This window comes from Microtus pennsylvanicus, chromosome 9, assembly GCF_037038515.1.
Source record: "Microtus pennsylvanicus isolate mMicPen1 chromosome 9, mMicPen1.hap1, whole genome shotgun sequence".
In the NCBI taxonomy this organism is placed as follows: domain Eukaryota; kingdom Metazoa; phylum Chordata; class Mammalia; order Rodentia; family Cricetidae; genus Microtus; species Microtus pennsylvanicus.
Window position 1 is genome coordinate 64,076,916 of NC_134587.1, and position 25,623 is coordinate 64,102,538.

Here is a 25,623-nt window from a genome sequence, read left to right on the forward strand (position 1 = left end):
CAAAGGTATGGAAAGACCGTGTCACGTCAGCAGGGCCTTCCACCTTCCACTAGGATGCTGTAAGTTCTAGAGAAAAGATCATCGTGGTTTTCATGTCCATCAGTGTTGATTCAACACTGATGTTCTCCCAGTCTGTTCAACTGATCGATCTCTTGCTGGAATTCACACTATTTCACAGGAGCTATCTAGTATTGGGGAGAGATGGATTTCCTATGAGCATAGTAGGTCATAAAGAGTGAGGGATGCGTCACGGAGACCAGAATCCTAAGTTTGTCAGTTTAGGGATGGCCTACAAGATGGCATTGTACTAGTGGCCTGGGGAGATTTAAAGACTGATCATCCTTACTGTGGATACAATGATTGCTACAATGGCACCTGTAGCCTCAGCACTGTGCTGTTGAAAAGCCATTTGGTTGCAAGAGCCCTGAGTGTCAACTGCACCCATTGTCCACTTCAAGATGTAAGAGAGACTTGAGGTTCAACCACCACAGTAAATTCAGGGGACACAGCCCTCCATTGATAATGAACCAGTTCATTGTGCTATATTGCAATAACACATTGATTGCTCACAATGCCCTATGAACTGGACTAGATTGCCCTGATTTTATCCATGAGAAACTGACAGCAGAAATGGTTAGAGGGCTTACACTCAATCCTAAAATCTGTATTTAAACCTTGTCAATGACAAAGCCAGAGGCCAGGCTTCCCTCCATCTTCCCCTGCTCTGAAGTGATCACCAATGGCAAGAAACACATATTATACCACGTCACAGATTGGTCAGTGTGTGTAGCCAGTAGTACAGCAGATAGCTGAGAGAGAAAGAACTGCATGAACACTAGTGTGGTTTGAATAATAAATACTAATAAGATGTTTATTATGCACTGAAATGAGTGAGACGGGAGGGCAAGAAACTGGATGTTCACTTCTGAAAATGTTCTTTCGGAAGCCCTGGCAGCCAGTCTCCATCGTCATCACACACATGTCCTATCTGACATTTGTTTACGGAGCTTAGCACTTTGCCTCTGTGGAATTTCATGTGTGGGTTCTAGGAGAGCCCACTCCCATTCTATGGATAAAGCTCTGACGTTTAACTAATTGATGAGCTAAATTTCCCAGCCACAATCTGTTCCAGGATAGAGAGAGAAGAATCAAATCCCTGGAAAACCGAATCCTCTTTTCTGCCAGAAGTTAGCAGAAAGGAGTTTAAACCTAGGGTACTTGCAAGTGTTTTCACGTCATGCCTGTTGACCTTATCAATAAATGAGTTCAACAGAAGCAAGGTCAGAAGACACAAAGAGAAACCAGCTGCTGGTTCTACAACCACAACCAACCACCCAAGGGCTTCCTGAAGACAAATCCTGCCTGGGTCTGTGGTGGGGTATGTATCAAACATTGCTTCCATCTGTCTTCAGTTTAGGTGAAACTCTTACTTAGGAGGACCCATTGGATTCCCACACCTCCCTTTACTTTTCCCCTTTTATATCTCCTTTCCACGGCTATTTTAACTTATTTTCCCTCAATTGTGTTTCTTGTGCTGAATAAAGGAATGCCAAAAATACCTGTTCTTTACACTGTGAGCATCCATGATTAACCATAAAACCCATGTGACTACAGAGCCACAATTAGTGACCTCCCCAACTTACATTAAATGATTTGCTTTTAGTGTTAGCTTTGACTATCTGCCTCCTGATCTTTCTTCTTTTCTCCCCCTCCTTCCTCCCTGCTCTCCTCCTCTCCCCTCTTCTTTATGCCCTATTAGTAGCTATAAAATCATACAATTTTGTATAAAATGTATATAAAATTGAAAGTGACAGAGTGATGAATGATGAACACACACTCCCATCTACTTGCCCATAAAATGCACGATCCCTTATAGCTTTCAGATCCTTAAAAATAATTCACGAGCAACAAGTAATTGGCTTTTAGAAATAAAAATATGCTACATTATAATTCCAAAGAACAGAACCTACATTTTGCACATCTTACTGGATGTTCTGTAGCCATGTTTTGAATCATGCTGCTTCTGAGCTCATCAGCTCTTTTGAATTGTCTGCATTTTTCTATTCCTGTTCTTTCTGTGGTTACCATCATCATGCAGGATTGCGCGCCTACGGAGCCCAACAGTTGTCAGCATCCACATGCCATTAATGGCAGAGGAGAACTCTTACATTCCTCTTGAAGACTACTATTTTCTAATAGTCTGTAATTATATGGAAGCCTCAGTTTCTAATCAATGAACTCAGAACCAAAAGGAACAATTGTGCAAAGGGCTGCCAAGAAGCTGTGCTCAATTATGCAAGTGCCCATTAGGACTGGGCATTTGTCACCGGTACTACGCAGGCCAGTGGCACTCGTGCTATTTAAAGTGCCCAAGCACACCCAAGACTAAATGTGAACAGGAGCCTCATACAGACTTTGGCTAGTCAAGTGTTTTGTGCCATTCAGTCTATAAAAAGCACAATGATTTAAGGGAGGTAGTGCAGAAATATGATATTTGTATAAGCTGAATTCACCATGGAACATCAAATTCACTGGAAATTATGCCTGAAAGATCTAAGAGTTGTGTGTGTGTGTGTGTGTGTGTGTGTGTGTGTGTGTGTGTGTGGTCTGCCTGTTTCTCTGTTACATTTTCTTCATACATTCATCCATCAATAGGTACTCAACCTGCTCTCACTGCTACTACGAAATGACCACGGGAGTGCAGATCTTTCCTTGATGCATCTGTTTCATGGGTTTTTTTTTTCAAATATTTTTGGACTTGTTGGGTCTCACATTTGTTTAGGAAATGAGTCTCCACTATTTCCCTATATTTACTTCTGTTGCATGTGGACCAACACTATGAAAAGATTCCCCCTAATCCCCATTCTCAATAGTACTCACTTGCCCTTTTAATAATAAGTGTCTTAGCAAGTATTTTTTATGTGTGTACTTCAGGTTCATGAAAACATATCTAAGAATTTTTTTGCCAGGCTTATGACCCATGACTATCTTTGTCAAAGACCTGGAGTCCCTCCCTTAGAAAGCCATTCATCAAAGTAGACATGTGTGCAAGCTACAGAATGATGATCAAAGACCACAATTTCAGAAAGGAAATGTTTTATATTGAGAAGTTATATTAAAAACAAGTTTTGTTTGTAGGGGAAATAATTTATAGAAAATATCCAGGTTTAAAGAGCACTAGTGAAGGAACGCATATATTAATACTGATGCCCTATCATGCTGATAAAGACATCATTAGCAGAACTTCAAAACTAGAAGCTAGAAATAAAATATTAACTGTTTTGTCTGCATAGATCACTCATACCCACTCTACATGTCTGAAATGTAGTAAATAGTATGAAAACATGCAACAAAGTCCCCAGCCAAACAGGAAACCCCTCCCTGTCTGTATTTACCTTCTATGGCTTGTCTCTCCCTGACTCCACCTTTATCTCCCATACCTGCTTCTACATTGCCATGACATTAGCTCCTTGCCCTCTGATTCCAAGTTGGGTTGTCCAGAGAGAGGCACAGCCATGTGACATCACAGTTCAGGGTGTGCACTCTAAGGCTTTGTCCACCTTTCTCCTATGCCATCATTGTCAGTGGCTTGTTCTCTCAGAGAAAGTCATAGGAACTGTTGGGTGTTCTCCCATGCAGCGCCATGCAGTGTTGAAGGTTCTAGAACATTTCTATAGCCCACTCCCAGCGGACAATGTCACTCAGTACCATAGTCCTGGCACACCTCATGTCTGCAGTCACTTCTTCAACACTGCCCATGAGTCTGCAGGGGAATTCACTAGGTACCACTGCAGGGCAGCACCATACATACAGTTTCTCTTCCACACTGGGCCAGTTTAATATTTGAAGGATGCATCTTGATAAGGCTTCAGGGTGATGGTCACTCAGAAGTTAATGAGAGAACAGGTATAATATGTAACAGTGAAAATAAAATGGTGACATTGGTACAGTGATGGACAGCTAAGCAAATATCTGCAAATATCTCAACCTCTCTCATGCTCATGCATACAGTGCATAACTGTTCTGTGCCCACCAAACAATGTCAAACATTTGTAAGATATGGCAACCACCATCCTGCACACAGCTACGAGAAAACTGAAGACCTTCATTCTCCCCGCTTTGAAACAAAAAGAACTAGAGCAATATTTCCTGCAAGAAGTTCACATTTTGTATCAAATTGCATTGCATTTTGACCTGGAAATTCCCTTTCTAGGAATACTCAGAGGTGAAGAATACATGACAGGGTGTAGGCGTGATGCACTGTCAACTGCTTCCTCAGCATCTCCAAAGACTCTGGCTGATTCCTATAGCACAGATGAGAATTGTAAAGACCGCAAAGTGAAGGAGATGTGAGAGGGTGTGTCTTGAAGTATAGTAGGGATCAATCCACAACCATCCACATAGCAACAACCAAAATGTTTCAGAGATAATAATTTAAAATGTTTTTTAAAATGATAAGCACAGATCTAGAGATATGACTCAGAAGTTAAAAAAAAAAAAGCACTGGCTGATTTTCCAGAGGACCCAGGTTCAGTTCTCAGGACCCACATGGAGGCTCACATGCCTGTGAATCCAGTCCCAGGGGATCTAGGACTCTCATCTGGCCTCTGTGGGACAAAGCTTTTCCATGGTGTGCATACATTCAGACACACTTTATACAAATGCTTAAAAATAAATAAATCTTTCCTATTTGGGTGGAATATTCTATAGATGTCTGTTAAGTCCAATTGATTCATTACCTCCATTAACTCTCTAATTTCTCTGTTAGGTTTCTGTCTGATTGACCTGTCCATTGGTGAGAGAGGTCCCCAGTCAGTTCCTTGGGCAGCTGAGGATAGGGAACCTGAAATGACCCTATCCTAGAGCAATACTGACGAATATCTTGCATATCACCTTAGAACCTTCATCTGGTGATGGATGGAGATAGACACAGAGACCCACACTGGAGCACTGGACTGAGCTCCCAAGGTCCCAATAAGGAGTGGAAGGAGGGAGAACATGAGCAAGGAAGTCAGGACCACGAGGGGTGCACCCACCCACTGAGACAGTGGGGCTGATCTATTGGGAGCTCACCAAGGCCAGCTGGACTGTGACTGAAGAAGCATGGGATAAAACCAGACTCTCTGAACATGGCGAACAATGAGGGCTGATGAGAAGCCAAGGACAATGGCATGGGGTTTTGATCCTACTTCATGTTCTGTCTTTGTGGGAGCCTAGCCAGTTTGGATGTTCACCTTCCTAGACATGGATGGGGGGGGGAGGACCTTGGACTTTTCACAGGGCAGGGAACCCTGACTGCTCTTTGGACTGGAGAGGCAGGGGGATAGGAGTGGGGGGAGGGGGAGAAGGGTGGGAAAAGGGGGAGGGAAATGGGAGGTTGGGAGGAGGCAGAAACTTTTTTTCCCTTTTCTCAATAAAAAAATCTAAAAATAAATAAATAAATAAATCTTTTAATTTTTAAATTTGTGTGTATAAGTGTTTTACCTGCATGTGTGTCTGTGCACCATGTGAGTATATTGCACAAAGAGGCTAGAGGAGGGCATGATGTTTCCTGGAATGGGAATTACAGATGGGAATTAGCTCACAACAGAGGGTACTGGGAATCAAACCCAGGTCTTCTAGAAGAGCAAACAGTGCTCTTAACCACAGAGCCATCTCTCCATCTCCCAAAAATAAATAAATATTTTAAAAATGCTAATCACATTTTACACACACACACACACACACATTGTGGATTTCACTATAAAGCCCAGGCTGGCCCATGACTTGAAATCCTTCTACCTTAGCTTCCTGAGTGGTAGAATTCCAAGCATGTACCACTATGTACAGTAGAAAGGTATATTCTTAAATATATACTCACAGATATACAAACAGACAAACACAGAAAAAGAGAGACAATGAGAGAGGGAGGAGAGAGAGAGAGAGAGAGAGAGAGAGAGAGAGAGAGAATACACTGAAGCTCCTATTTTTATTAGCATAGGAGAAAAAATGGAAAGAAAAAGAAATCAAATAATACTGCCAATTACTTTTTGGCTTTTATAAAATTGAAGACTTTGGAAACTTTTCATACAAAGGGCATTCTTCTAGATTTTTAAGCAGTCATAGCATTAAAAAAAGGAAATAAATGTTTATTAGCTTTTGTTTTAAATTTAATTTCCTAAAACCATATGCCTAGAGAGGTTTTCAGGAAAAAGCACTTTGTTTAAGAGTTGTTCTATCACGAAGCTGTTGCCTAATTGGAGATAGAGAAAGAGCAGAAAACTGACCAATGGTGTCACCCACAAAGCTGCCTCGTTGGGAACACCGGAGCCTCACAATTTTCTGGGTCAGACACAAAAGCATGTAGGCCGTTGCTTGTGGCTACAGTTTACCCCATACACAGTGAGCCGGCCTCTGGTCAGAGTCAGGGAGACGGGCTCAGAGGGGAGCAAAGGGACCAGGGGAAGGCAGGTGGGCTGGCTACGTGTGCCATTCTGAGACAGTGATCAGCTTCTGGCATCCACAGCTGGTGAATTTTCACTTTAAAATTAGTTTTCTCTTATCACACACACTGCAGCTGAAATAGATCTCTCCACACTGAAATTTAGATATAGTCAAATCAGCGTCGTGACCCGAAATCCTCAACAAGAAGCCACACTTCCTTTTGCCAAGGCTTCACATTCACTGTGTCAAATACAGAAAATTGAGGGTTGGATTAGCCATGGATACTAAATCCCAGTGTGTGTGTGTGTGTGTGTGTGTGTGTGTGTCTGTCTGTCTGTCTGTCTGTCTGTCTGTCTGTTGGTCTGCTGCTGCTCACCGGTTGTGCTACAATAAGAATAGTGCTTCTGTGATCCTGGACCCTCTCGTGGTTTCTGTCCATTGCTTTGCCAGACCTGAAGGCAGCCTCCTCAAGGACCAACGTGCTCCTGGCAAGTGTTTTCAGGTCATCTTCAATTTCAGAATAAAGTGTGAAGCTGCACAGATGAGAGGAAGGACCCGAGGGAGGCAAGCTATAAATGCCATCATTGCCTGAGCCTGATCCAAAGCTGATTAATAGACACTGCACACTCCCCCAGGGCCCTCTTCCAGCCCTGCAGCCACACTTAATGCATTTGAGCAAGGCTGATGGGCTAAGGATGACTTCTAAATGCAATCCTAACAGAGAAAAGTTGTTGTGATAGGGAAAATGTCCTTCCCACAAATCCAACTCATTCCATACCTCAATTGTTCCAGTGACTGACCTTTGCCCATGGCTACTGGACTCAAATGCCAATGACCTGCACCATTTTCTGAACTACCTAAGAGGGTTGGTTTGGGTCTCTCCACAAGTTCACCAGTTGTCCTCACTGTTCTTCAGTAACCATTTGAAACCTACAGAAAGTATTCGTTAACTTCTAGAGGGCAAGCAGGAGCCTTGGCAATAGCCTGTGATGTTTGGGGATCTATGGTGTACCACCGAGCAGCAACTCCAAAAGAAAGGTGATCTATTCCTAGTACTCGGATTTGTATTTGCTAGCCTTTGGTTTTCTAAGACCCAATTGATGAAGACAGATACTCAAATCAGAGAGCATGGAGAAATCAAACTGATACTAACCTGCAAACGTCAGCTCTACTAGCTAGCTTTCACAGAGCTAGAAGGTACCATGCATGCTACTGGAGGAGAAAACAGCCATTGCCGCCTGGTGCGATAATGGTACAAACATGATAGGAGTAAACAACCACTTCCTGATTGGATTTAAGGTCCACTCTCACAGACAGAACTTATGACTAGCATTCTCATCAGGGCCAAGAAACTGTAGCGAGACAGGTCTTGGAATCTACTACTATTACTGTGAAGAGACCACACAGTACTAAACCAACTCCAAAGACTTACACTTATATCCGTAGGGTAGTGCATTTCTCAGTCTTCATTGGAGAAACTGATTTATGCAGTAGATGGTAAATAAAACAGAAACCCACACTGAACAAGGAGCAGAGAATGAAAGTCCAAGGAATTCTCATCCCCAAGACATTTACATTGTACTCCTATTCCTACACCTCAGAAATCATCATAGAAGAGAAAAGAGTGGGGGTGCCAGAGGTTAAAGAAGGACACACTGATTTCTGGCTATCACAGGTCAGCTGCACACACAACTCAGAACAGCTGTGCCATGATGCACAAGCCCTGTGCAAACTCAAGTCACACCAAATAGCAGGGTGGGGGGAGCACACGAAGTTCCACCTCTTGCTGTGATGCTATCAGTAACTGTTAAGCTCTGGGAGAGAGAGAGTAGGTTTTCTTTAAAGGTGTGACTTTTGATGGTCCAATACGCTTCCGTGGATGGCTACACACCAAATGGTATATTGGGCTCCAGCATCAAGAAGACACTGAGGGTGGGGGAGAAAAGAAGAGAGGGAGGGAGGAAAAGAGAGGACATAGATTTATTTGAGCATGTAAGTACAAGGATATGGACTTGAGACGACCAATGGGGAGGGGTGAGTACGATCAAAATACATTGTATAAAGTTCTCAACTAACAAAAATATTGAAAAAAAGTGGCTCAATAGGGTGACTGTAGGTAACACACAGAGAGGAGAAATGGGTTGGATACTCTCACCACCAAGAACTGGTGAATATTTAAGAAGATAAACATGCTTACAGAATATGAGTGCTTTCACTGATGATATGTCACATGACCCCCAGAAATGTATGACTTCATATACCAGTTGAAAACTTTAGAACATTCCAGAAAAGGAGTTTTGTGAGGTGAATGAAAGATAGAAAGAAAGATGAAAATCTGGAGATAAGATGGGAGACTAAGAGAAGTACTCTTCTGAAGGACAACCAAGGACAAGCTTGTGCTCTTTGGTTGTTATTGGCATGGGGAGCCAGGGAGATGGCTCTGTGGGTAAAGTGCTTGCTGCTAAGTCCATTGTCTGATTTCAATGTCCAGAAACACAGTCGTAGAAAGAGAGAACCAATTCCCACAAGCTGTATGTTGATCTTCACACTCAGGGCGTGGCATTTGTACACACATACAAATATGTGAGCCCATTTGCATGGACACAACCTAAATCAATATGTACTAGAAAATGAGATGGTCATGCCTATGAGGGGCACTGCTGTGTGACAGGTGTCCTATCACTCAGTCTGCATATAGAGGAGCTCTCTTCCTCCGGCACTAAGGCTGCAATAGAGCGAAGTTCTGCATCTCATTTCCAGGTTGTAGGCTCACCATAGTCATGCGTGTGTTTACAAAGTAAATGAATGCATCCGAGAATAATCTAAAGTGTTGCATGTATGTTATTCAAAGGGTAGCATGTATGTTATCTAAAGGTTTGCATGTATGTTAAGGTAGCAAGAAGTATTACAGAAGTAAGCTATCTGGAAGGATTAATATTTTCCTTAAGTCTCATCTCATACTTGATACCAAATAAAAACCAACAGCAAAAGGACATTTAGGAAAACAGGTGAACTTTAAAGTGTAACATTTCACACCCAGTTGGCTGAAGGTTCACAGCTGCTGTTTGTTCAATCAGTTTCCATGTCTAGGGCATCAGTTTCTTCTGCTTCTCAGAACTGTTTACCTTACTGATATGATACAGAATCATTTCTTGTTTTGATATTTTCTCCGGGAAAGTAAGCTTCTCTTGGTTAGGCCTTGCATGGATATCCTCAACCTTGATTCCTTGTATATCAAAGTCTGTGATGTCATAAAGGGGTGATTTCAACTACATTAACTTCTTTGATAATTTAATGTGTGCCTGTAGATGCAAAAGCATACAGCATTTGTGTGTTTTTAGGTGGCATACTTTTAATGCAAGGAAAGAGGCTAAGTCAAGTGTTCTCCGCTCTAACTAAGGTAGTAAACACATTTTGTAGACCCCTTCAATTGAGAGCTTGACCTAAAGTCACTAGACATCCATTTTCACTGGTACCTCCAGCTCCAAAGAATGGGATCTTCACATTGTGTGCACATAAAAGCCACACATAGGAAAGCACTTTCTCAGTCATATTTCCTACGTGTGTAATGCTTTTCTTTGTATAAAATGGAACGTTCCCTCATATGAGTCAAGTGTTAATGCGCATTAAGCTGCGTCTGGCTGCATTCCAAACTAAGAATGCAAACTGTTTAATGTAAAGTTATGCCTTATGGTTACTAAAATGTTTCCAAATGAAGCAATCATAGCGCCTATTCCCTCTGTGTGAAAGGAAGAGCTGTGGAGTCTAACAAAACTCTGAACAACAGCCTAGTTTCTCTAACTGTTGATAAGATTGACTGAATTGACCTGGGGCCATTCCTTACTCGTCCCATCAGGCCCCAGGAATTTGACAGAAGGAGAGCAGGCTGTAGCCAGAGAGGCCTGCCTTCGAGTCTGGTTACGACCCTCACAGACAAGCTGGACTGATTCTCAGTTGCTGTGTTTACAAAACAATGGTATGTATTTTGCTGATCTTATATTTTGTTTTAGGACCTATGACCTGTCTAGCTACTGGTTCTTTGCCCCATTAGCGGCATCAGAAAGACACTCTTTCTCATGGAACAAGCCTGCACTCCATCAGAAAGTGGTTAGAAACACCCACAATGTCTCTGCCACTATTGCACCACCAGACATATCCTGCCCATTCCCCATTGTTCTGGTGGCCTGCAGATTTATAGCTGTATGATGTTAATGATTTACTTTTTTCCTCCAGCAATGGGGAAGCTCTCCTGCAGAATGAAACCTCTAAGTTCAGTCATTGCTGAACTTATATTAACAGTAGAACAAGGCCTTATCCTCACATTCTAGAGAATAACTGAAGGTATTGAAAATAGCCTGCAAGTCTATAAACAATAAATCATAAAGAAGCAACCTATCTCCAATACTGGGGGTTTTCTTTGCTAGCTTTTGGTATCTAATTAGGGTATTGCCCCCCCGACCAAGTTGTAGAGAGATAATTGCATTAAAACTCTTTACATACATATGGAAGCTTCTACTACTTGACTATTTTTAATAGAGTAAAATCTGTGAAATTTTTATGTCATATTATCTCTACTCAATTTAACTTAAAATTAAATGCATGAAGACCTACGTTCAGCGCATCTCTAATTCTACTGGTAGCCTCTTGAAATGCGAACATTCACAATGACACATTTTCCTCTAGTGTGCTCTCACTGCGTCATGTGGTGCAGGCCTTGTGTTTTACATGTGATGTCGGATGCCTGACACAAAACAGACTGCTTCTGTGATTTTCTAGATCGGGGTTGCAGGTTGTATATAAGGATTAAATGGTATTTTTGTCTTAATTGATCAAGAAAGTGGTTGGGCCAAACTTGGCAAATAAAATGAAATTGTCAGTCACACAGTACAGGTCTTTATGGACATCAATATCTCAAAGCCGTGACATTTTCGGTGCGAGACACGCTGTCCTTGCCTAAGGGATAATGTCAATAGAGTAGTTGTAGGGACAAGGCCTGTCTCACAGTTGCTCATTTGTCCCAGGATTTGTTTGTTCCTGCAAAGTTGAGGATCCTTTCATAACAAATATGTGCAATGATTTCTTTAAAACAATAGAACTAATTGCCATTAAATTCAGACCACAAATAAAAGATTTAAAATAAATTTTTGAAGTTTCTAGGAATATGGGTCTTGAGTCACTCAAGCTTGGAAACAAACAGAACAATGATTAAACAGAGACTCATGTAATGGGATACGTGAAGATTTTTAATGCATGATCAATTGATTTTTGTGCAGGTATTTCAAGAAAGCAGGTTAGTATTTCACTAACCTGTCTATGAAATACCGTTAAACCGCTAATCACATTCTGTTTTTCTTGTGATTAAGATTTGCAATTACCTGCAAAAAAAAATCCTGAATTTACTTTATATTAACAGTAGAAAAAAAATAAACAAGATTGGAATAAAGCCAGGAAGTAGGAAGGGGGAGAAGAAAGTAGGGAGAGACATAACAGCAAACAAACTGTATTGACCAAAATACAATACCTGTTAAATTGCTATGATAGCCCTGCGAAATATACCGAAATTTTAAAAAAGAACTTTATAGATGTGTAGACATGGACTTATCTCAGCCTTTATCAGAGCTGCTCTCAGAGGCATAACTAGTCAATGTGCTAAATACCATATCTGCATTAACCCTCTCACTACCAAAGCTCACAAGAACAGTGTGGAAAAGGAGGCAGAAAGGATGAAGACAGCAAGAATGTGAGCATAGATGGGAAAGAGGCTCTTCAGGACACACCTCTAACTGAAGAAAGGTAGCAGTAGTTAGCTGCTGGGGAGGAGAAGCCTTGCTTGTTTGAGGATGACACCATTGACTGGTTTTCTATGCTCCAGTGGATAGCTCTACACCCATGACATATACAAATCAATGACTGGAAGTTATTACCCCAAAAGAGATGAAATCGGGAGGGAGTATGTTATGAAAAGATGAGGAGAATTGAAGAAGGAAGTGAGATGAATTTATTTTTTAATTGAATACAGGTATGAATTACTCAAAAACAACATAAATAAAAATAAGTTTTTCTCTATGCTTTTTTTTCTATTTACAAGGTTTTTCCATTCCAGAAAGGCTGCTCTAGTGACATGAAACATGATTCTTTTTGATAAACACAGTAAACAGGTCTTGATCAAACAAGGAGAGAGCTGTCTTCCCCTGGGTGTGTTTGTCTAAAGCTTAAACAACAGAAAACAGAAGGATTAGCCATTAAAGGAGAAAAGAACTTGAGATGGATGTCTACTTCCTGGTAAACTCCCATCTAGAGGAAGGTAGGGTTTAGTGGGAAATGGTCTTTTAATGGGGAATTCAAATTCGGATAGTGTTTAAAGGACCTTCCAGTACTAAATGATTATATAACACTGAGTATTAAATTAATATAGTTGACCTAATGCTGCTGAGATATTTGTGGATCTTCTGTATTGAGAATTCTTTTGCTGGTTTGTAGAGTGGAGACAATGTATGAAGATCCATGAGGATAAAGTTTCAAAAATGTTCTCCACTATGAAAAAAAACATATATATGTGTGTGTGTGTGTGTGTGTGTGTGTGTGTGTGTGTGTGTGTGTGTGTGTTTATATTAACTTTCATTTACTATATCTAATGTGCTTTGCATTGGATAGAGTGTAATGTCCTCAGGTGTGGCAAGTCACTCAGTCATCCTGTATTTTTATTCTCATAGTGATATGCTATGATAAGCACTGTCTTAACATTTATGTGACTAAGCCCTTGGCCACTATCACCAAGATGTCCACTAGGCGGAGACATCTGCCAGCATTCTTTAGGTCCTCTGCATCATCCCTCTGCCCTACTTGTTCGATCACATCATTTGACCTTCCTTTCCCACATGTATCATCTTTAAGAAATGAAGAAACAGAGCCAAAGCCAAGGAAGAAAGATCTGTCCATGTTACATTATGTAATGCTTATGAACTAACTTCCAAGAAAAAACTTTAAAATAATTTGCCTATAGATTACAGAACTGACCTAGTAGTGAACAATACTATAATTTATCCAAATCTCACATCCTGTCACATTCTGGTGAACATAAAGTGACTTTACAATATCTTACAAATGAGTCCTAGAATATGAAAAACCAGAATACAGTTTCTTCTAGAACACAGTGTAAGTGTTATCATTCAAATCACTACGCATTTATCCACTATTAGAAGCTAATACAGAATGGCTCAGATCTGTAAACTCAAGACTTGTTAGGTTGCTTCTGGTTTTGATGGACATGCCTCTTTTTTCTTACTTTTAGAATATTCAACTAAAGAATTATCTGAAACTCACAAGTGGACAGAGAGAGTAGAATGTAGATTCTGAGCACCGTGGGTAGACCTGTCCTTGGTATTTCTGCAGTAAACACAACAGAAACATCAGGAATCTCTTCATGTGGGATACGAAAACGCACGGAACAAAAAAATGACTCCTTTTGAAATGCAAAGCCACCCATTTGAGGAGAACTAAGGTAGGATGCCCTGATGGTCATCAGACTGAACCTGGACATGCTGGACTAAGGTAGGATGCCCTGATGGTCATCAGACTGAACCTGGACGTGCTGGCTTCTGAGGAGATGGTAAACTCCAAGGGTAAAGTCCTATTCTAGCATGTTCTAATTTTGTTATGAAGTCACCTACCTGGAGCATGAGAAAAATGGAAATACCTGTTGTAACATCGAGTCATTGGTTGAACCAACTTGCTTAGGGCCTACTAACATACCCCACTTATCTTACACTGGATTGACATCTTTTCTTCTGGAACACCTTGCAAATGTCACATGGGAAAGCAGAAAGAGCCAGAAGACGAGAATGAGAATGCCTGTTGGAAAATGACAAACAAGACAGGATAGCTGAACCCACAGTATCTCAACAATATGATCGCCTAAACAAGGCCTGGATAATGACATCACCAGTCTGCCAATGTGGATGATGGAAATCTCACAAAACCCTACCCAGATGAAGAACTACCAGTAGTCAATGGATGCTTAGTGAGGGAGACTCAGTACTCTACAGGGATGAATCCAAGGATGGGTTAACTATTGCCCAGTAGTCAGCCCTGAACAGACTCAGTAGGACATGTGTGTGTGTTTGTATAACATATGAAGTAATTAAAGAAAGAGAGATAACGATTTTGATAGAGTGTGGAAGAACATGGAAGGATTTGGAAGGGGACAGGGATGTTTAAATACAGTACTTATTTATGAATATCTCAAAAACAAATTTAAATAAGTTAAACATGAAGATGAACTGAATTCTTTCCAAGTCAAGAAACTTAGTTTCATATCCTGATACAGAAACTGTAAATAATTGATTCTCATGCTCCATAAAACCTAACCACCTTTTTGTGTGTCCCACATTTCCAACATGGTGGAAGTAGAATATATGGTATTAAACCCGCTCATTGACACACACATTTCACTCAAAATCCAAACATTTAATCAACAAATCCAGTCATATGAGATTTTCTTGAATTGTTCTTCCATGGATTCCCAGGAGACCAGTGAAGAATTAAAACACCATACACAAAATGGCTGTTCGGTGAAAGCAGTGCCCTTCATATACACTGAATGATCAAGGGATAGTGGCTCTTAAGAATATCCTATTACAGAGACAGCTTCCCGCATCATCCTGGGTACCTCATATGTTGTAAATGGACTTATCTTCAAGTACCCAAACCATTACATATTTTACTGATTATATGTTATAACCAATGATGAGTGCATGGAAAAATACATGGGAAATGTAGACACATAACCAAGAAAATTAAGCCTGTGCTTATGTGAGATTATACCATTGCTGAAAAAAATTTCACTCCTTCTTCCTGCATCTCCTCCTCCATTAAACACAGCATTTATCAGCTTTTACCACAATAAGCAAACAGTATTTTCTCCAATTTCAAACCCACAGAGTTTGAGATGACCACATGACCGGCTGTGCTATTACTCTTGGTCAGGATACAAGGGGTAACAGATATACCAGTTCTAATATAATTGATAAGAGGCACTAGTCCCTGGATTCTTCCCCATCTCTAGGTAGCTGTCTGTCTCACAATAATAAAGACCCATGGCAGACAGAGGAACTGAAAGCAAACCCTCAGGCAATGCTGAGCCCAACCCAAATTTAATCAGCCAAAGTTGGAGAAAGCCCAGATACCTGGAATAAGCAAATGTTTACTTCATGCAGCACTATATCTGGAATGGATAATTCATTGGCCCTTTTGTGGTAACAGTTTATTGTGGCATTAATAACTCTAAATAATTATTATCATATATTCATGTATAATATATATGCATACAACTGCAGATATATATATTTATGTTTATATAAACTCTATACTCTCCAATGTGTTAAATAGAATGAAATCTACATTATAATTTTAATAATAATATTGAATAATCTAAAATATTATTTTAACATCTGATATAACTGTATAGTTGAATAAGATTCAGCTCTAATAAGAACAATGAGAATGCTTCATTATTAGCATCATTATTGACATATTTAATTTTGAAAAGCCAAATAAATGGTAGCAAACCATCGTATTTACACCACATGATAATTGGAAGTGGCTTTCATATTTATAATTTATATGAATTTGCTTATACAATTCAAATTGATTTTCCTATGAGCAAGTTAAAATGTTTAATTTATTTTTCTTTTCTGAGTGAAAATTTTGGCAGCTTTGTTGTCTTTTCAGCAAATTTCCTGTATCCATTAATAATCTGACCACATTTTCATGTTATGGGAGAAAATAAACCAAGTTGTGAATTATTGCTTCACTTCTGAACACTTTCAGATGCCTGCTTGAACGTATTTGACAGCCATCAGCAACACTTGATGGAAATTAGATATATGATTCTTCCTTTCCATTAGGATTTGAAGAAACTATGCAGATAATTTTGAGTTTAATAGATAATTCAGTAGCATCTTCACAATGCTCCCATGAATCCATGAAAGTGGGTCAGGTGGATTTTTTCATGATTCATATGTAACTAGGCAGCCAACTCTTGACTGAAAGTTCTCACAAGCTGCCCTAGTTGTGAAGAGAAGAACCCTGTAAGGTACTTCACAGATATGAAATGATTTCAAGGAAAATCATCAGACCCTATATCCAGACTCACTTATGATCCAACTGTTACCTAAGTAAGGTAGCACAGAGCACCTGCTCATGGAAGGTTGGGAAGAAGTGTCTGTTGTTGGACTTTCTCCCTGCAGGGCCTTCTCACCCATGGGTTGGACACCACGCTTTAAGGATGCATCAAATCCATAAGCACAGTGATCAGACTGTGACAAAGCACTTGTTTACATAGCTGAAAAGCATTTTCACAAAACATAAAAGTTGAGTTGAGAAATATTAAGACTTGTTAGGCATCCACAGCCAATGGCTCCTTATTCTCTTCTCCTTTTGGATCTCAGGAGCATTGAGACACAGTATTAAAGAGATTGGACACAAGACAACTTCTCTTAACTTGAAATCAAGCTGATTTGATATGAAATTTGAGAAGTAATATGATTTAGAGTAATAATCAAAGAAAAATTTTCACACTGTCATCAATATTGGCTCATTGTACTTAAATATCTAATAGATATGTTCTCATATCCGAATCTATAAAATTATTAATGGTGACCATTTTTGTTTCTGAAGAATAGTCTTTAAAATTTATTTATTTTATATTTTGTGATTAAAATATAATTACATCATCCCTCTTCCATTTTATGCCTCCAAACCTCCAACTCACCACCTTGCTCTTTTTCAAATTCGCGGCTACATTTTCATTAATAAACATTATATACTTATATGTATATATATACATATATTCCTAAATACATAAATATAACATGCTCAGTCTGTATAATGCTGAAGAATATATGTTTAAAAGATGCTACCTTATTAACTCAGAACTTAGATAACATCTTAACACCTAATAGCAAGAAATTCTTACAAATATTAACTTGAAAAAATATATAAATGCAATTTCTATCATTTTTATCTCATTAAAACTTATACTGGCTGGTGACTCTTCTTTAGTTCTAAATATTGATATGATACCAACAGAAATGTTTTCTAATTGGAAGTCCCGTTGGCTAACTGAGCTACAGAAGGGGAAAGCTTTGTGCATGTTTGTTTACTGGCTTCTTTTAAATCTTTCACTGTATCCAACAGCAGATTATTTTAAGAATGTAGTTTAAGATAACAATCATTGCAAAAAAATAGAAAAAAGCATATTTTGCTTCTCTAAAACACAGTGAATCGAGTAACACAGTTGCTTCAGTACAGGGAGACAGAGCAATGTCCCTTAATTAATTGTTTGCTTCTCTCAATGGGATTCTCAGGGGTTTAGAATAAGCCATGTAACTTCCTGATGCAGTCTATTAATAAATACAGAGAAAAGTAATGGTTTTCTGTTACAATAGGAGGCCAAGAACAGATAACATTCTATATGTCTTGCCATTTGTAAAACTTCTACCTCAGAAATTCCTACGCAGCTGGACAGGTGTCGCCAGCACTGAAAATACAACAGGTTACTTTCTTCTCTGAAGCTTGCCGTCTGCCCCTGTGCACGGACGAGATGAATACAGCTGTCCCTTATGCTGACTTCTGGAGAAGGATGCATGCATAGTTTAGGTCAGAACTGCAGATAGAAGCAGTTTGAGCCTGAGGGGGTGTTCTCCTCCCCTTTCGGGACCACTGCTGCTTCCATCAAAGACAGGTGTTCACCCCTTTGACTCAGGTGTACATGGGTATTTCTATATGTATGACACAGCGTGCTCCAAATTCTCTTGGTATACTTCTCCTTCTAAAAATAGAAAATACTACTTAAAGAAAATGCTTTTTTCTTAATTTTTTGAAAGATAAAGACATTGCATTGTTGCTTTGTGTAATTATTGTGTTTTTGTGTGCATGCTTATATGCATAAAACATTGCATTGTTGCCTTATTTATTTATTGTGTGTATTTGTGTGTAGGTGTTTGTATGCTTACAGATGCACATGTGTAAGGAGGTATCTATGTAAACATGTGCACATGCAACTCAAGTCAGAGGACAACAGTCTTAGTTAGGATGTTTGTTCTGTGAATAGGTGCCGTGACCATGGCGACTCTTATAAATGAAAACATTTCACTGGGGCTAAACTAAAGGTTCAGAAGTTTAGTCCATTATTGCCATGCTGGTAATCAAGGTGGCATGCATGCAGATGTGGTGCTAGAAAATAGCTGAGAATTCTAAATCTGAATCAGCAGACAGCAGGAATAGAGCTTGACGCTGGGCCTTGTTTGAGTTTCTGAAACCTCAAAGTCAATCCTCGCAAAACACACTTCCTCTAACAGGGCCATACCTACCTACTGCAAACAAGGTCTTATTTTCAATATCGTCACTCCTTATAAGTCTACAGGGGCCATTTTCATTCAAACCAGCACAGAGTCTTGAACGTAATTTCTCAGAATCGTCCACCTTTTTATGTTTTCAATAAGTTCTGTCATTGGTAGCCACGGGCTCAGTAATTAGACTTGGCTGGCTGGCCGGGAAGCCCTAATCATATACACTTGTTTCCTGAACTCTGAGCACTTCATCCAACTTCTACTGTTTTTCTCTAAGACATGTTTCAGGCATTGAACACAGATATTTTGCCTGCAAGGGAAGTACCTCACCAATGGAGTCAACACCCCAGACTCACTCTTGTAATTTTTTAAAGAAAGGATCTCGATAGTAACATTTTATTTGCATTTTAATAAAAGTTTCCTGGAGATCAGAGTGAAAAGCTAGAAGAAACACTACTCAGCCATACAGGCCAGGCAGTGGTGGCACAGACTTTTAATCCTAGCAATCATAGTAGTTAATCATAGAGGCCCGGCTGTGGTGGTGCACTCCTTTAATAACAGCACTGAAGGGAAATATAAGGTAGGATGAGACAGAAACTCACTCTCTTTTTTCAGTCTGAAGATTTCATAGAGATGAGAGCTTTCTAGTGGCTTGGCTACTTTGCTTCTCTCATCTTTCAACTTGAACCCCAATATCTGTCTCTGGGGTTTTTACTAAAAACCCATAATAAAGATCTTACTCTGTAACCCTGGCTGTGTTAGAAGTTACTAAGTAGACAATCTTGGCCTTGAACTTCCTTCCTGATATGCTTACCTCTACCTCCTGAGTGGTGGAGTGAAAGGTATGTGCCATGCCTGATTTTCCTTGTACATTTTTGTTAAAGAGTTTTCACTTTGTATAGGCTGGCACACTTACACAGTGGAGTACTACACAGCAGAAATATAGTGACATTTTGAAATTTGCAGGCAAATGGGTGGATCTAGAAAACAGCATGTTGAGTGAGGTAACCCAGACCCAGAAAGACAAATATCATAGGTACTTACTCATAAGTGATTTAGACATAAAACTAGCAAAATCAGCCTACAATTCACAATCCCAGAGAACCTAGACCACAATAAGGACCCAAAGAGAGACATGCATGGATCTAATCTACATGGAAAGTAGAAAAAGTCAAGATCTCTTGAGTAAATTGGGAGCATGTGGGCCATGGGAGAGGGTAGAATGGGAGGGGAGAGGAAGTGAGGGAAGCAGAGAAAAATGTATAGCTCAATAAAATCAATAAAATGTTAAAAAAACATGAGCACATCTTCAGGATCTCCCTAGTAATATATGTATTTACTTAGTGAAGAGAAACTACTTATAAAAATATATTACTAAATCACTGAGAAAATGGTCCATTGATTCATTTACAAACTGAAAAAGTACCCTCAAGAAAATATGCTTTAAAAATCAAGCATAAAATGGCAATCATGATTTTTCTGTTACAACATAAACAAATCACTCTTCTGTTGAGAGCGTATACAGAAAAAGATATTTGCTAAGTCTGGAAAAAAAACAGAATTACAAAACCTACCATTGATCCTATCTTCAACTCAAAGGTTTTGTGTCAGCTCAGTCTTAAAAATAAATTTTATTTTCTGTATTCTTTGATTCTAAAAATAAGTACCAGGCATTTTCAGACCTGCTTTTCATCCTAAGCACAATCATCAAACACAAGTGAGTGAGGTCTCTCAGATCACAAACCCCTGCTCATCAAACTTTGAGTCTCAGGTGAGCTTTTCTCCAGTGTTGCTAAATAGAGCCACAGCTTCAGCTCACACCTTCAAGGGAGAATAACACGTTCTTCAGAGATCTGAGAGCAGTCAGTTAACTCAAGTTACAAACACATAACAGAAAACCCTAAGCATTCCTTTAGAAAATGACACCCATCATGGAGTAAACATGAGGCAAGTTGAAAACATTTTGAATGACCACTAAATTTTTTCAGGTGCAATAGAAACATTCTAAAATGAGTAATTGTGTTCTGAACTAGAGAATATTGTTCTAGACTATGCAACTAAGTTCATGCCTATGGGACTGTATTCTATCCTGCATGGTTACACAACCATGTTCTATATTGTGATAACAAGTTCATGCCTGAGGGACTTTATTCTATCCTGCCTGGGTTATACAACCATGTTCTAGATTGTGATAACAAGTTCATGCCTATGCAGATGCTTTCTAGACCACACAACCAGATTCTAAACTGTACAATTATGTTCTAGACTTTGAGAACAAGTTCAGAACTGAGTGAATATTTTTTAGATGCTACAACCATGTTATCTGTTCTAGAGTGCAAAATCATGTTTTAGATACAGAACTATATTACATTCTATACTGCTAAACTCTATTCTACAATATAGTTTATTCTGTGTATAGTCTATATATTCACACATGTTCTAAACAGTGTAGTCACATTCTACACTGCATAGAAGCTGTTCAAGGTTTGTATCCAGTTCTTGACTACATGACCAACCATATTCTATGTTATATTATCATGTCCTAGAATGTGGTAGGACTGCCTTACTCAGTCCCTTTATACAGATAAAGGACAAGTTTCTGGAAATGTGGCCACTCAGGCTTGTTTGCTCTGTGTGAGTCGGTTCAATATGTGCATATGCAATATTTGTACATAGTATAATATATACTACAATATATAATACACTTTACATCATGTCCATGGAAATAATATTTTAACCATGATTTATTTGCATTTATGAAATATGAAAGTTTATTCCACTGATAAGTTCCAGAGCTACCAAACTAAAGTGTTTGTTAAATAGTTAGTCATTTCTATTGTCTGCAATTTTTATTTACAAAGTCAATACTCCAAATGAAATGGTCAGGCCCACTGGCAACCTATCCTGCATACATTGTCAAAGAACAGTGCATAGTCTCATAGCAGCAGTACGAGCTCCATCTCCTAGGGAGGGGCTTCTCCAGGTGTGCCAGAACAAGCCAGCTCTTTCTGTGGTTGAATATAACCTGTGTGACATCATGGTTTGATCACAGTGCAGCATGGTTTACTGCACTGTAGTAATATGGAGCGGCGGCAGGGTTGCGTCCCCAATACCCCAGCCGCCTGCCCTGCCCGGCTAGCTTATGCCCCGAAATAATTACACGGACACTGTATTCTTTTAAACACTGCTCTGGCCCATTTCTAATAATCTATGTAGCGCCCCTAGGTGCGCTTACCGGGAAGATTCTAGCCTAAGTCCATCCTGGGTCGGAGCTGGGGCATGGTGTGCGTCTTCCCTGGAGCAGGTAGCATGGCGTCTCTCTGAAGGCGTCTGCTCCGGAGAGGAGAGCTGTGGAGTCTGACCTCACTTCCTCTTCCTCCTGGCATTCTGTTCTGTCTACTCCTCCCACCTATCTTCTAACCAATGAAATGGGCCGAGGCAGTTCCTTTATTGCTTAGCCAATAAAATCAACAGATTGATATATGACACTCCCACATCACTTCCCCTTTTTCTGTTTAAACAAAAAAAAAGGCTTTAACTTTAACATAGCAAAATTACATATAACAAAACAGTTATAAGTAAAAGTTACATCAGAAACATTTATACATATAACAAAATTGACCTTAAATCTCTATCAATGCAAATTATTCATACCTATATCATTTCCCCCTTTAAATGTAAAAGAACATTTATAAACAATATTTTGGGAACATGGGCGCAGTTTTTTCTCTCCAAACTGCTTCCTGCTGAATGGGGGCGTCGTTAATGATTTTAGGGTGTAACCTGTGTGCCAGGTTTATCTCAGTTGGCAGTTGAGCAAGGCAATTTTCTGAAGATGTTCACAGCAACCCTTCAGGAGGACGTGGTCCATCATACCAAATCGGAATAGAAGAAATCCATAGAGTCTCATCCTCTGTGAAAACAAAAGAAGACTCTCTCCAAAGCATCATATCCTTAGACCCAAATTCTGAAATCGTAATACCCTTATATCCATTCTGGTTTAGCTTGGCAGCCCAGGTAATGAAATGTCTCTCTGTACTTAGCTTTTCACAGTCAAAAATTTTAAAGAAAACACAATAATACAAAGAATCCAGACTCTCTGTGAATTTTTCATCTTTACGCGGCTTATTTTTACTCTATCACTTTACTTTATTCTGTCTCTTTAAAGACTTTACCTTTTTTTTTTTAAACCATTAACTTTATTCTCTATATTCTTTTTCTTCTCTCTCCCAAGCCTACGTACATTCATCCAACAGTGTGACTCATTCAGTGGTCTGAATCTGTCCTATTGTGAATCTGCAATTTTTTACTATCCAGGAGCACTTTTGATTTGCACCTTTAAATCATTAGGCGCTTAAGAATCTAAGCTGAGACATTCCTAAGTTAACGTTTTGCTTTTTGAGCGTATATCTGTGGACCAGGCTGTCTTTGAACTCTCAGAGATCCGCCTGTCTCTGCCTCCCAGGCATTGGGATTAAAGGTGTTTGCTACTACACCTTGAACTCACAGAGATCTGTTCTCTCTGCCTTCTAGGCACTGGGATTAAAGGCGTGTGCTACCACACCTTGAACTCACAGAGGTCTATCTCCCTCTGCCTCCCAAGTGTTGGGATTAAAGGTGTGTACTAAGACACACAACAACTCTCTTCCTTTTCTTTTTTACTTTAAGAACTTTAACTTTTAGCTTGCGTATATTTTTAACACACAGTAAATTAGTTAAAATTTTTCTTTGTCTTTGATGCTCTCTTTACTGTATCTCTCTCTGTTTTTCTGACCACATGAGTCTTTAATTTACCAAGCAATATCAGTAGGACTAAAGGCGTGGCTTTGCCAGCTAGATCCAGTCCATTCCTTAACTTTCCAGCCTCGTGGCGGAGGTACTGGCTGTAGCCACGTTTATAGCATTTCAAGGTCCCTGCCAGCCAGCAAGCTACAACAGACAACACTCAAGTCCTCTCTCTGTAGCCGGCCCTCCTACCTCAAACAGTCAGAGTTTGCCCTGGCAGGATGGCCCAGAAAGCCGGCATTTTAAAACGGCGCAGCTTTTTTCCTGCTACGGCTGAAAACCGAAAAGCATGCGTTCAGCTTTTCGTCAACACCGTTTAAGTGTTTCGTGGCAGGACCTCTTAATGAGCTGCAGGGTTTTGCAGCTGAAGCTGAGTCAGGAAGCCTCTTGGGGCTACCAGGTAGGAGCGGCACTCAGCACTTTAATTCTGAGACTGAGCATGCAGCACAGAAATTCTTTTCATCCAAGTAACATCCAAATCTGACAGGCAGAGCACTGCGCAGTCTAAAAACACGTCTCTGTATGGCGGCAGGAATCCGCCATGCTCTTCCGCCTGCCTAAGCCTGATTCTGCCTTCTTCCCAGGAGCAGGCGGGGAGCTCTGAGTCATCGTCAAGGTCTCAGAGCACCCTCCTTCAGATCCCAAGCGGGAACACAAACATAAAGCCAGAGTTTGCACTGGCGGCAAAGCCCCAGGAAGCCGCGCTTTAAAATAACGCAGCTTTTTTTTTCTGCTGCTGTCGCTGAATCAGGAAATCTCTCTACAGCACGCCACCAACAAACAGCAAAAATCTGTGTTAAACGCTCTCTTCCTTATTTTTAAGCCTTCTCAGGTTTTTTAAGTAGGTTTAGTTAGCCACACGTCTGGGCGTCATTTGTAGTAATATGGAGCGGCGGCAGGGTTGCGTCCCCAATACCCCAGCCGCCTGCCCTGCCCGGCTAGCTTATGCCCCGAAATAATTACACGGACACTGTATTCTTTTAAACACTGCTCTGGCCCATTTCTAATAATCTATGTAGCGCCCCTAGGTGCGCTTACCGGGAAGATTCTAGCCTAAGTCCATCCTGGGTCGGAGCTTCATAGCGTGCGTCTTCCCTGGAGCAGGTAGCATGGCGTCTCTCCTGCGTCTGCTCCGGAGAGCAGAGCTGTGGAGTCTGACCTCACTTCCTCTTCCTCCCGGCATTCTGTTCTGTCTACTCCTCCCACCTATCTTCTAACCAATGAAATGGGCCGAGGCAGTTCCTTTATTGCTTAGCCAATAAAATCAACAGATTGATATATGACACTCCCACATCATGACATCATGGCTGTATCAGAATGTAGTGTGACTTACTGTGTGACGATATGGCTTTATTATCAGTACAGCATGGTTTACCATGTGACATGGCTTTATCAGGTGCAGTATGGTTTACCATGTGACATCATTGCTTTATCATAGTGCATCATGGTTTACTTTTCAACTTAAAATTGTAATTTCCCACTTTTTCAGTTTTCTTATATGATCAGAGAATAATTTCTGAATCAAAACAAGCAATTTAATCATACTTAAAATCAATGGAATTACAGAGCTTATTTATGAAAAGGGAGTGCTTTTGCAATCAATATTTTAAATTGCATTGTTTTGTTTGTCATCAAATTAATATAATTCAGCTATCACGTTGAATATGTGCTCTCGATATGATTAGAAATAAATCATCAGGAGTAATATGGTAATGGAGGAAGCTTATGACTGTGGGAGCATTTGGTGAAAATTGAAAATAGTTAATGACTTGATACAGTGTTGGCGAAGAAAATTAGAACAATCAGCCACAAATAGAATCTGCTCAGGCACAATATTTTAACCTGTCAACTTCCATATTATAAGAGCATTAAAAAGCTAAATTTTGTATTCAGGTACAATGCATCATTCCTAACAATATTCAGTCAATCCTCTGGTGACCAACACTTTCCGAGGGTGAGTTGTAATGTCTTGAAATCAATTCAGCTGTTACTCTGAACTAAACACTACCACAGAAATAACAGGGCATTCACAAATTGAATAATTCATACAATCAGTGAGCCTTAA

The 25,623-nt window shown here is 39.9% G+C and overlaps 1 protein-coding gene across 2 annotated transcripts in view; it reads right to left on the reverse strand.

The window, feature by feature from the left end:
• The window catches only part of Csmd1 (CUB and Sushi multiple domains 1), a 1,402,422-nt gene that overhangs the window by 1,236,039 nt on the left and 140,760 nt on the right, over positions 1 to 25,623 (reverse strand). The gene's annotated exons all lie outside the window — the stretch shown is intronic.